At 40.1% G+C, this 13,901-nt stretch overlaps 2 protein-coding genes across 3 annotated transcripts in view; one reads left to right on the top strand and one right to left on the bottom strand.

The window, feature by feature from the left end:
* Positions 1 to 3,175, bottom strand: part of LOC143431339 (uncharacterized) — a 44,400-nt gene extending 41,225 nt beyond the window's left edge. Inside the window, exon 1 of the mRNA XM_076908003.1 lies at positions 3,118 to 3,175. The gene's annotated coding sequence lies outside the window, so the exon portion shown is untranslated. The remainder of the gene's footprint in view (positions 1 to 3,117) is intronic.
* LOC143431343 (uncharacterized) overlaps positions 1 to 13,901 on the top strand; it is a 36,504-nt gene that overhangs the window by 11,793 nt on the left and 10,810 nt on the right. Inside the window, exon 1 of one of the 2 annotated variants that reach the window (XM_076908010.1) lies at positions 10,018 to 10,106. The exons of the other annotated variant lie outside the window; for it this stretch is intronic. The gene's annotated coding sequence lies outside the window, so the exon portion shown is untranslated. Of the gene's footprint in view, positions 1 to 10,017; positions 10,107 to 13,901 lie in introns of those variants that run through there. 2 annotated transcript variants of the gene reach the window in all.

The raw sequence follows: 13,901 nt of genomic DNA, 5'->3' as shown, positions 1-13,901 counted from the left end.
ACCTAAAAACAAGGATGAAAACATATAAAATTGGGGTAGCAGACGGTCGAAGACTTTTGCACGGCACTGTACTCGTCTCGAACCAGCATCAACAGACGTGATTAATTACGATATCGGTTTCCAGCCGCGGTTCCCCGTCCGTTCGATTGCCACTTGGCTTTTTTAGCCACGCTCCTCGAAGTAGCGATTGAACTCCTCCGCTACCAGAACTTTCCTAATCACTACCGCGAATTAATCCGTGTGACTGAACCACGCCCCGTGTCTGACGCTTCGAACCAGCCACTATCTATCTCGAACACTTACACGAACGAATGACTCTTTACTTAAACATTTCAAGCTTAATTCTATGCTTGATTAACTCTTAAACGCAAATGACGTCTATAGCCGTCCGATCCTTGGCGGTTTATACGCAAATGACGGTCATAGCCGTCGTGCATATTTTAATCAATAAAAAAAGAACAGCGTTAGTACGAAGTGTACTAACGCGTACACTTGTTAAATTATTCAGTAATACATCTAGAAAAAAAGTGGTGGCATGCCAGACAGTATATTAGTTGTTTTTTTTCGCTTTGAAACATTTGAGTATTCAGAGACAAATGACTGCTATAACAGTCGTACAAAAGTTTAGTCGATTTCAGTTCACGCGGTCGAAAGATGATTCTGTGAAGACGAACCATTTATTCTGTATTTTTCACATGAATTAGTGAAGCAAATGCCGTATAGTCGTCACGACGGTTATAGCCGTCATTTGCTTCTGGAACAGAAAAATGACGTGCCGAGCAAATGACGGTTTTTTGGAAATAACTGTGGCCAAATGTGATCATATTCGCTTCCAAACACACAACTCACGTTTCTGAGGGCGATCGTAAAGTGAAAAATGTGCGACAAAGTGTTGATAGACTAACGTTAGAGATACTCGCACGAATAACTCTTCAATTAAATTTGATATGAGCCACTATTTTTAATTATCTCGAACACTTACGCGAATCAGTAAATTTTTCTTTTTCAGAGTAAAACTTTTTATTTAAACATTTCAAGCTTAATTCTATGCCTGATTAAGAAACTAACGTCGGGGATGCTCGCGTGAATAAATTTAACGTTTTCACTTGTTTGTACCACAAATTGTACCAAGTTTCTCTGAATAAATCCTGCGACCCGATTTACACGAGAAAACCGACGGCTCTGGCGTTGAACAACGATCGAAGCACTCGCGAACGCTTTCAATTACCGGGTTTCGTTAGAGACACTGGCGAGCGACGCGGAGCACAAACGAAGTGGAGGCTTCAAAAGCAGGAAACGCGACGTCTGGGCCGTAGGAAAAAAAGTTTCTTCCGCTTTGATAAGCGGGGCTGCACGCTCCGCGCATTCATCGCGCGCTGCGAGTCGCGGCATACAAATTCAAGCCCCGTCGCTTGGCCCTCGAGGATTAATTAATATCCGCGCCCAAAATGGCGGGAACACCGTGGCGCGCACACGTTCGTCCCCATAGCGTTCGCTGGCGAGACGAGGCCAGATGCGAATTCAGAATTCGAAATTGCGAATGCTTTCGTCTCTGAACGCGTCGAAGAGATTTCGTCTTTCGTGTTGAAGAGATTTATTCGCGAGTCGCGCCTTTGACGAAGACTTGGAGCAGCTCTGCGCTATTGCAAAATGTTTATGTGAATTTTTTTATTACTTGTTTTTATGATTAATAATATAAAAGCAGATAGAAGAAAAGTTTGCTGGCGAGACGAGGCCAGATGCGAATTCAGAACTCGAAATTGTATATGCTTTCGTCTCTGTTGAAGGGATTTATTCGCGAGTCGTGTTTTCAATGAAGACTTAGAGCAGCTCTGTGCCAGTGTAAAATGTTTCTATAAATTTTTTTATTGGTTGTTTCTATGATTAATAATATAGAAGTAAAGAGAAGAAATATACAAAATGGATACGTCGAGTTTCTTGATGAAGACTTGGACCAACTCTGCTCGATTATTAATGAAGATATCACTTAACTAGCCACCATTGTAAAATATTTCTATGAATTTTGTTATTGGTTATTTCTATGATTAATAATATAGAATTAGATAGAAGAAAAGTACAAAATGGATACGTCGAATTTCTTGATAAAGACTTGGACCAACACTGAACAATTATTAATGAAAATATTATCACTTAACTAACCACCATTGCAAAACATTTCTATAAATTTTTTCTATGATTAACAATACAGAAATAGACAATATAAAAATACCTAATACAACAATTAAGCGACGGATTATTACGTCAAACAGCTTCTCCATTAAATGACATAGCCAACTATTAAATTTTGTTAGTTGAACATATGAGAAGCTATTAAATTTTGTTAGTTGAAAGACGCACGTAATCGACGAGTAACACGTAAACGAACCTCAGAATGGATTGAACACGCGAACAATTAACCATCGAACACGAATTTCAATCTCTTTCGTGGCGCCCATTATCGAGCGCGCGTCTGCTCGTCGAAATTGGGCAAAACAAATATCTCGCGGCATCGACGAGCAGTTTCTCGATCGATACTATCGACCAGCTCACAGTGAGGACCAATCCACGCGGCTTTCCACATCAATTATCGATCCAGCCGTCCACTTCACCTCGTGCGAGCGATTTTTAATCAATACCACCAGAAGAACCATAGCGCTGTTCATTCGTGGAAGTCAGAAATGGACTCCATTGCAGTCTGATCGAATTAATTCCGTCTAAACGATCTCTGATCGATCCTCTTACTAAAAAAATTCCCAAAAAGAAGATTTTACAACAATTTCCATCGCAATACACATAAAACGTAACACAAACTCTCTCTCCACGCATCAGCTATTGAATACAATAATATACAGCGTAAAAATTATTTTAATCGTCTCTGAAAAAAAAATATGGATACTTTAAGTTATTTAGAGGATATATGATCGAATTTCCTAAATTCTGTTAACAGTCTCAGGAAAATAAGAATTTAGCCAGAATTTAACTGCAATGAGCACAATCACAGAACCACAGATGGAATTGGTGATTAATTTAACGAATGATTGTCAGCGAGCACACGTCGCACTGGCACGAGAGATCACGCGGCCCTCGAAAACAAGCTTACGATCTATAAGGATCTACCTTGCGATCGTGGCAGGCCGCTCCGAGCGGTGACATCGAGCAACCGCGACACCACCTGTCCCACGCCTCCCTCTGTCTCTGTTGACAAGGATTCCTCCCTCGTAGACGACGAAACGAGCGTAGAAAGAGAGCGTAGCGAGGCTGCGACGATGCGCGTGAACCACCACGAACGAGTGGCGCGACTGAACTCGACTGAACCGTGTCGGAGGCTTGACTCGACCGAGGATTTTCGAGCCGGCGCGGTCTCGTTCAACCCTGGTGGAGGTGGCGATGCACCGGGTCGACGGGCGAAGGAGGCGAGGGTGCCTCGTTTGGGTGGGACGAGGCGCGTGCAACGACGATGGACGAGTCGCGAGGACGCTGGCCAAGCGTCTGTGATTAATCGAGGGTTTCTTGTTGTTTTCTGAAATGAATACGTCGAATCGAAGGGTAATTTTGGGTGCTCCGCTTGGGTGCCCCTCTCTTGGGTGCTCCGCTTGGGTGCCCCTCTTGGGTGCCCCTCTTGGGTGCCCCGCTTGGGTGAAACTAGGCGCGTGCAGCGACGCTGGCCAAGCGTCTGTGATTAATCGAGGGTTTCTTGTTGTTTTCTGAAATGAATATGTCGAATCGAGGAGTAATGAAATTTTTTTTTTTTTTAGAAAGTTTTGTTAAGATTTGTGTGTTTGGAATTATGCGAGGTGGATTTTTTCGAGTAGCTTGGGTTACGTTCGCTTTTTGCTGTTTGTAGGTTTCTCGTCGTTTTTAGAAATGAATATGGCGAATCGAGGGGTAATGGAATTTCTTTCATTTTTTTAGGGAAGTTTTGTTGAGATTTGTGTGTTTGGAATTATGTGAGGTGGATTTTTTCGAGTAGCTTGGGTTACGTTCGCTTTCTGCTGTTTGTAGGTTTCTCGTCGTTTTTAGAAATGAATATGGCGAATCGAGGGGTAAAGGAATTTTTTTTTGGAGAGGTAGTTTTGTTGGGATTTGTGTGTTTGGAATTATGTGTAGTGGATTCTTTCAATGGGAGCTTCGTGGGTTATGTTGGCTTTCTGCTGTTTGTCGAAGTCGTTTTGGTGAGGTCGAAATGGATTTAGAAGATGAGTAGTGGATCGATGGGATTGTTTAAGTTTATTTTTGAAGTAAGAGAGAATTTGTGAAGATTTTTGTAGAAGACTTGGAGAAAGGTATTTCTTTTAAAGAATATATTTCGAAATTATTTTATTTAAGTAGATATGAATGTAATGGGCCAATAGTGGATCCAAGAAATTGTTTCATTTTATTTTTGAAGCAAGAATTGATTTAGTGAACAAATTGATGGAAAATTTAGAGAGAAAGATATTTCCATTCAGAATATATTTTAGAATCACTTTATTTAAATAGAATTGAATTTATTAGTTAAATAGTTGATCAAAGGAATAGTTCGATCTCATTTTGAAGCAAGAATAAATATAATAAAAAACCATAGAAAATTCAAAGAAAAGAACACTTCCTTTTTATACCAGTGTATCAAATTACACATTACAAACAATCGAATCAAAAGAAATATCAGATCAATGAAAAAAGGTACAGAATAATAATTCCTCGAAGAAGATAAAGCGATATATAGGACTGGTAGGAGAACGATTGTTCCCTACAGAAAATGAACGAACCAACGCGACGATAAAATAATCTCGACGCGAAGCACGAGCTCAGGTGTGTGTTTGTGTGGGTGTAAAGATGAATGAAATTGAAAAATGTAGCGAGCAGTTTATTTAAAGAGGGACGAACGCTTGAAGAGGGTGAGCGACGGCACAGAATGAAGTTTGGTGTAAAAGTGTAGCGCGAGTTGCGTCGCACAATACGTGTAATAAATGAAGAGGAAGGTCGCAACAAAAGCGGAAGTATCGAGGCAGCAAAATAATTCCTGGAGGGCGGGTAAAAAGGATCAAGCGTGGACGTTGCAGGATGTTTTTCAAGTGATTCTGAGAGCTGAAAAGTTCTCACGATCGATCAATTATATTATGAAACGAACTTAACAATGGTTAACAATGGTTTTTCACGCGAACCATCGATCTATTTACGAACGAAAGATAGATAAAGCAACGCGTACGGAAATCAATAACACAGACTGCGATTCTATCGCAATGAAACCTGCGAGCTGGACTCGTGTAGTTCGCATTAATGCCAGGATGTGGCTTTCTGTGAACATGATCGCGATTATGGGAACATCTGTGCCAGTTATGGCTCCGTTTCGCTAGAATGCGACTTCGTTATTTCGTAGAACTTATTACTCCACGCAGACTTAAAATAGTTTCTCTGAAATTAATTTAAAAATAAATAATGCAATAACCTTCTCTACAATCAATTTCCATAAAACCAAATTTGCCTTTTAAATAAAATTTCATGAACCAGATGTTCGCACTATAAATCTAATAATTAATAATAATTTTATTTTAATATTATCTGCTACAAATTCTCTACAAGAAATTGCGCGACTCGTCTCAGTGAAAGTGCATCGCAGCGAGGAAGGAAATATTCCAGCGCTTGGAGGATCGATCGCGTACGAAAGCTGTCGTTTCGTTAGCGTCAACGAGAGTTACGTGTTGCCATCCTCGACAGCGATGTCATCGCGAAACTCTGGGATCGAACAAAAGTTTGTTAGCTGAAAATGTGACGAGCAATCGAACCTGAGTGGATCCTCTAATTTCATTAGGCGAATTGAAGAGGGTACACACCTCTGATTGGCTGGAAAATCGTAAGGTACCGGAAGCTGCGCGCGTTTCCAGAGTCGCCCAGCTGGTCTTTAATAAGAGAGCCAGGATTACCAGTTCCAAAATATCGTGACATCTATCAGAGCCTCAATTTTCTGGAACCTTCGATGCTAATTGCCAGAATATTTTCTTTATTCTACTTCAAAATTAAAAATTTTTTAAATCAACGAATTTATTAAAGATGAATCTCTATTTAAATTAATTCTGAATTAATAAACTCCAGATTGCAATCTGAACTCTCACCATTCAAAATTTCAAAAAATCTTTCTATTCTACTTCAAAATTAAAAAAAGCTGTTCTCATGATATAACACACAAAAATGAATTTCAAATTAATTCTGAATTAATAAACTCCAGATTACAATCTCAATTCTCACTACTCAAAATCTCAAAAGATCATCAATCAGGTTTGAAGATTAAATAACGAAGAAGCAAAACGCATACACATACTCATCTAAAAAAAATTTCAGAGGCCCAGAAAAACATTTCAAGCTAAATTAAGCTCAATTGTAACGCAAATCAACCCCAAATGGTAGTTAGAAACAAAACTAACGTCAGAATCGCGTCAAATAAACGTCTCCAGGCATCGAAACACGTCGCAGCCTTCGTCCATAGCCAAGAAATCTCAAAGACCTCGTAAACCAGGGTAATAAAGCTCAGAAGAAGCTTAAGAACGACTGGCAGGCTTCTCAGAACAGAGAACAGAGGGGGTTCGAACCGCTTAGGCGAGTCGATTGATTAAAGCGCGCCGCGTGAATTTTTAATGAGAGAACACCCCAAAGGGTTGGTCGGCTATCCGAGTGCCGCGATCGGCTTTCAAGATGATATTTTCGAGCCCCCTAGACGAGGCCACAGGGGGGCGAAAGGGCGACGGAGGAACGCAAAGGGTGCTCCAGCTTCTTTGTCCGCGTTGAATGCCTCGACCCTCGAACAGGTAGCTCGCGACCCCGTGAGTCTTCCTTCGATTAGAACGCTTCGAACCCCTTCGAAGCTTCTCGAACCCTCGAAATACGAGCGGAAAATTTGTTCAATCTCTAACACGTGTCTGAGATTTTAGTTGATGGTTGATAGATTGGCTTAGATGATTAGAGGTGACGCTATGGGCGCTGTTTTTTATTTAGTCGCATTCTGTAACTAGCAGAGGGTGTCATTAACGATTTTGTATCTTAAGAATTGTTGGTACCCTTCGAAGCTTCTCCAACCCTCGAAATACAAACAGAAAATTTTTTTAAACCTCGATGCGTCTGTATGATTTGAGTAGGTGGTTGATGGATTGACTTAGATGATTAGAGGTGACGCTATGAGCGCTGTTTTTTATTTAGTCGCATTCTGTAACTAGCAGAGGGTGCCATTAACAATTTTGTATCTTAAGAATTGTTGGTCGAATGGAATTTCGATGGAATTATTTTACGTAGACTATTAATGAATTGGCTTTGATGATTATAACTGACACTATAAACCCTCTATTTTACTCACTCACGTTCAATAACTAACAGAGGGTGCCATTAACGATTTTGTATCTTAAGAATTGTTGGTCGAATGGAATTTCGATGGAATTATTTTGCGTAGACTATTAATGAATTGGCTTCGATGATTAGAGTTGACACTATGAATCCTCTATTTTATTTAATTGCGTTCTATAACTAACAGAGGGTGCCATTAGCGATTTTTATCTTAAGAATCGCTGATAGAATTTCGATGGAATTATTGTGAGCTCGAAAGGAAGATGTTCGAGGTCCTCGACTAGCCGAGTTTCGCGAGCCACCAGCTCGATTACCCTCGGAATTAATGTATGAATTAGGCGCGGGGGGGTGGCAGCGTTCGACGCCCGCGTCGCGCCACCCTCCAGCTCTGTCCTACATTCGCGGCCCCTCGAACGTGTCGGCCCATTGACCTTTTTGCGCGCCTGGGAAAATCCGCGGACCACGCGAAACAGCGGAGGACGGCTGGCTCGCGGGATCGTTCGAGATACGAGAGAGTCGAGATCGATGGGATCGTATTAATTATAAGTAGCTTGGAAGAGTGCACTCGATCGCGAGCTGGTCTCTCTCTCTCTCTCTCTCTCTCTCTCTTTCTCACTCTCTCTCTCTCTCTCACTCAGCTCTTCTTCGTCTTCCAGTATGCGAAACGAAATTCGCCACGATGGCGGAAAAACGTTCAGCGTCGAGGAGAATGGTCGTCGATGAGGTCCACGAGCGTTCGATCACTCGATAGATTCGCTTCTTCTCACCCTTTCGTTTTTAGTCGTCCATGGACGTAATTGCACGCTCTTGACTGGTCTCTTGAAGATGAGTTGTTAAATTGTTTTTGTTATTATTGGTAAAATTGGTATATTTGGTGCTTGTTATCGATTATGTATTGTTTTTGTAGTTGTTAGTCAAAGATTGTGTGAATCAAGTGAATTGAAACGAATTTAGAATATTGCTTAAGTTGGACACGAAATGATGTTTTTAGTTTTGTGATTATCTTTTCTCTTGCCATGGTTTCGATTTTAGTAATTATATTATAACGAGAGGTCTTGCAAGCAGATACGTTGAGAACAATAATTTCCTTCTTACACGATCGTATCGCAAGTACACACCAAAATTTCTGGTACAATTCACTGGTCTTCAGAAGATTAATTATTAAATCGTTTTATATTGTTTTTATTATTGTTGGTAAAATCAAGTGAATTGAAATAAACTTAGGACAGCGTTAATAAAATGAAATTCACCATTTCTTGCGACAAAATTATGAACTTGCGATGTTATAAAATGTTGCGAGCCATTCAGGATCATTTATGAATCCTGAGAGAGGTCAAGTGACGAAACAAGTCTGTAACCAGTTATTAATTTACTCTACGAACAAGCAACCCAGGAGATTTCTTTTGATTAAACCGTGCTTCTTAATTAAAAAAAACGCGCATTCATCGATCCGCGTGGGTCTTCGAGTCCCCGTTCGCGACCAAAGGAGTGCTCTGAACGAAAGTAACAAAGATAAAAAGGTAAAGGTGAGGCCACCTTTGATAAACGCACGAAATTGCGAGGCAAACGCGCATAATTAACTCTTTTACCATTTTTTATACATTTGCGTGATGTGTACAGTAAAAATTGCTGTTCAGAAGCTTCTAGAGCTAGAAGTAAGCTTAGTTTTCCAAAGAAACAATCGTTTTAAGCGATTAGAATCGCGTAAACGGTGATCTTAATCTGTCGCAAGTAGTACGAGTCAATAAATGGTCAACCCTATATGACCGCCTTTGCAAAATGAATTCTAATTGAAAACTACGAAGTTGTGAGAACACTGAAGATAAATATAATGCTAGGTTTCGTAAAAAAAATAATTATTTCGCAATAATTATTTATGTCGCAAGTAGTACGAATCAATAAATGGTCAGACCTATAACAAACGCCTTTGCACAACGAATTCTAATTGAAATATACGAAATCGTGGGACACAGAAAAACGATGAAGGGTACGAGCCAATAAGAAAATTTTGATAAACGACGAAACAGAAAAGGATTAAAAAGAACATAAACTTTGAAGAGTGGAAATTAGACATAAATCGTTGTCCACCGTCGTCCATTTTTCAAAGCCAATTGCTTTATTGGAAATCGCGTCTATTTCGAAGGACAAATTGCGGGATGACTGACAAGTTTTTCCATAGCGACGCAGGCTTGGTCTTTCATTTCCACTAACGAATCAAATTTTTCGCGAAATATTTTCAACAAATTGAAATTCCTGTTGGAATCGGAAAAAAAAGATTGCGCGTTTCAAACTCTTCGAACCAGCAACCAGTAGCCACGAATATCGACCGCGAGGTCCTTCGAATGTCCTTGAAACTCACATCGAAAGCTCGTATCTCAAAAGTTCTTTTGGCATCGACTCTTAAGTCCCAAGGAAAAAACAAAATTTAATGTCAACCACTTACGAAAAAGCTGTCCGTGACATTTTGGTCCACTTGAGAAGCTACATTCTAAATCATTCGAATTACAGGAACAGACTCGCCTCTGGCCAAAAGAAAAACGGAAGTCGTGCGAGTGAACTTGGTCGCGCGTTGAAGAAAAAGAAAAATAGGCGAGGAAGAGTGAAAACTGGGAAGGGGCGAGCTTTATCCAAGGGAAGGGATCGAGGTTTCTTGAACGTGTGGCAGAGGGCGCTCGACATCCAACATGGCGGTCTAACAGCGCCGACACCCCGTGCAAGTCTCCACGAAGGCTCACCTGCCGGATTTCTGGAAAACAAACGATCGCGATCGTCGAAGCGAGACGCAGCTCAATCCTGTAAGTAACCAAGCAATTTTTCCATTATTAATTATCCACGAACCTCCGCGACGATCATTGGAGAACGAAATCGAAGCGTCTCGACTAAAACTGCGTGCTTTGTCGAACGAAACGCACCCATCTCGCGTACATCGAGCTGTGCGTCGGTGTGCGTTGACATCGGCGATCAATAGAGGCCAATGGTTCAAATACACTCGATTCGGATTTTTCATCGACCCATCGCTCTTATCTCTCCTTCCATTTTTTCAAAAAAAAAAAATATATATATTTCGCGAGAGTAAACATCGATTTTACTGAAACCATTTTCTTTCTTACGCAGAACGCTTGTGTTTGGGGTGATTGCTGGAGTGTGCGAGCAGATTTCGAAAAAACTGTGAAGCTTTGTTTGATCTATGGAAGGACTTTTGCTGGCATGGTATTTGTTTGCTCGTCCAACGTCTTTGAACTTGCACGATGACGCGTTATGAATGAATGAATAGTAAGGGCGGAAGAGGGGTGGAGGAACAGACACATGTTCTATATTTACAACTTCGAGTGAACTTTTTCTCCCTCGAAAAGCCATTGCTCGAGTTATCCTCTTTATTTAGACCACCTTTTTATCTGTCAGTTAAGCAATAATAACAGACTTGTGGCTGTTGAAGTAATGGAACAATGTTAGTAATAATCGACGAGTTTTCTGGTTCTTTGTCTACAGTTGATGGATCGAAATGATACATGTTTGAACAGAATTAAGTAATCCATCATCGTGGTGAGTCAGTTTCTCTGTGACACACGTGCGCGCACTTCCGTTTGTCGCTCTCGTTTCTGTTCAAGCGACACCCTCTTCAGTTCCAGGAAACGTTTCTACGCTCTTGACTTCTTCCAGCTGACTCGACGGGATGGAAAAAGGTCGGATGATTACTACCATAAGCTTTTGCAGTGTTTCTCACCCTCTCGCGATGTTTTGTCAACGTGCTTCTTCATCGAGTAAATTAATAAGTGGTTATAGAGTTGTTTCGTCATTTGACCTCTCGCAGGATTCAGAAGTGATCCTGAGTGGTTCGCAACGTTTTATAACATCGCAAGTTCGTGCTTTTGTTGCAAGAAATTTTGAATTTTATTTTATTAACATCGTCGTAAAGTTGTTTCAATTCACTTGATTTGTATAATCCTTGAATAACAATTGACAAAGAATTTTATCGATAATAGCAAAGACAATATAAAACGATTTTATAATTAATCTTCAGGAGACCAGTGAATTGACCTAGAAATTTTGATGTGCACGTGCGATATAATCGTGTAGAAAGGAAATTATTATTCTCAACACGAGAAAAGCACTTTTACTCTTTTGGTTCGCCATCAGAAGACTTCGAGCGAAGTTTTCTGTGTGTGTTGGTGTTTTTTATGGTAACATACGTATCGATTCTTCAAGTGTAGTTGTACGATTGGCGATATCAGTTGGAGAATGTAGTTTCAAGAGGATTCGAAGTTTTATTAATGTATTTATATATATTCGAATTTTTTAAAAAATATATAGAAAAGATGTAGAGTTGTAGCTTTTACTAGAATTGTATTTTTAATGATATATGATTTTCTAAAAATGTATAAGATGGAATTTTATGTGATTGTTAATTAATATTGTCGTAACGCTCGATGAAACATGGCGCGCAGATGTTCCACGCACGATTTGTATCGCAAACAAGTCTTACCCCCAATTATCGAAGAACTAAGCGGCTGGTGTATCGAGGTGGTATTAATTTCGTAGTTAATTAGAGATGGTACCGTGCGTTCAATTAGCAGCGCTAATCTAATTCTACCCTGTGACCCGCTTCTTCGACTGAATCAGCCGACAAAGGGGTTGTTTCCGCGAAATAAATAGTAATTGTTCCACCACGTGTCACGTGTATCGCTCGATACAAATTTTTCTGAACGATTCCACGCTCTCCCCTAATTTATTCGCGATATTACGAAACAATACGCGATCTACCCTGTGACAGAATAATTATTCTGATTTCAAAGGACGCAGCGTCAAATGTCCGCTAATAACGCGATTAAATTCGATTCGTACGTTTCCGTTTCTCTTCGAGGCGTTGAACAACGCGATGCAATCGCGTTTCGAGCGGAAACCCAATGGAGAACGTGTGGCGAACGTAGTCGAGTCGACGCCAAGTCAGACGACAACGCAAAGACACTCGTTTCTCGTGGTCGCAGCCTGTTTCGAGATTGAAACACTCTCTGATGGAGCAACTGATCGCTTTAATCCGTCGTTGCTTTCGTAGATCAACAGGTGCAGAAAATTTTAACGCCCACGCGAAATTACACAACTTCGATCGATCGAGCGTGCCTGCATAACTTCTCGTCTCGATTTCATCGATGAAGCTCTGTTTCACTATAAACTGTCGCGTTTAGTTAAAATAACCAGGTTTACAGTGCTCTCTTCTCTTATTCTTAGTTCTTCTTCTTTAATAGACGACTTATTTTTTATTTGACATCAAAATATGATCATTGATCGTTGAGTAATTATTTTATGCCAGTTGTAGAAGTTCCACGAACACATAGAGAGAGTCTCTAAGAGGAAGTCAACACAGATGGTTCATAGAAAGCGATTTTTTCTACTACTTGTCTCTACATCTCTATTTTTTCTCATTTTCTAATTACTATACAATTTAATTCATCCATTTTAATATCCCTGTGTGGTGGGGATCAGAATACACCCACAGTATCCCCTGCTTGTCGTAAGAGGCGACTAATAGGGGTTAGAAAGGATTGACGAAGATTTAGAAAAGAGTGATGAATTTTAATTAAGAAAAAGAATAATATTTGCAGAGAGAAAAAGATTGTTTAAAATAGTAGAAGAGAAAAAATTTTTGTTCGACAAGATAAGAACATTATGCTTCTCCAGATACTAATTACTGGCATCATACAATCCAATAAACAATTTTAATTCTATTTTTTTCACACTCAAACCGCTGACAAAATGTAAACTCGATTTTAATGGTAAATTCTTATCAGTTTCTTCTGATTTTTTAACAAAAGTCGCGATTAAACCATTCCAAAGGATCTCAATTAAACACGAAGGACCTTCCACTATTAAGTTTCGCACCCTTTCAGAGGTGGACGAGGGCCGCAGAAGTTTGTTCGCTGGTTTAGAGTTACTCATCGACCCTCCTCGAACCTCCTCCTCTTCTTTGGCAAAATTCGTTCGACTGATCGAACGTTTCCTTTCTCCTTCCATCGTCGAGATATCGCGTGTCGATGGCAACCCTGTTCCATTCCGTGAACCTCGAGCCACGCCTCGTACGAGGAAAACGGCACTCCAATGACCCGAATCGCTTTTCCAGTAATTTTTACCAACGAGCTGAGAGTTTCTCAGCTGTTTAAAGATCGCGTTCCCGTTGTTCCTGTTATTTACTCGGAAATAACGAGCGCGGAGGACGCTTCTGTGGGCTTCGAGAAAACGACGAGGGTTCAAGTGCAATGTTGGGGGTGAAGGGGTTGAGAGATGCGTCGATTTGCGAGAAGAGTTATTCGATTAATTAGAGAGATCATAATTTACGTCATAATAGCGCTGGTTTGGAATTATGTCATTAAATTAGGGGTATAAAATGGTTTCTAAGTTCATATTAATTTTTGGAAAGTAATAAAGGTTCTTCTTCAATTTTTTATTCTTTCAACGAAGGTTCTATCAGAATTGTATATTTATAATTATAAGCTTCTAGGTTTTTTTTTTAGAATTATTTGATTAATTAGTAAGACTGCAATTTACATTACAATGGGGCTGGTTTGAAATTTTGTCATTAAATTGGAGGTATAAAA

The sequence above is a fragment of the Xylocopa sonorina genome, chromosome 17 (assembly GCF_050948175.1).
Source record: "Xylocopa sonorina isolate GNS202 chromosome 17, iyXylSono1_principal, whole genome shotgun sequence".
In the NCBI taxonomy this organism is placed as follows: Eukaryota; Metazoa; Arthropoda; class Insecta; order Hymenoptera; family Apidae; genus Xylocopa; species Xylocopa sonorina.
This window is presented reverse-complemented; position numbering and strand designations above follow the sequence as displayed.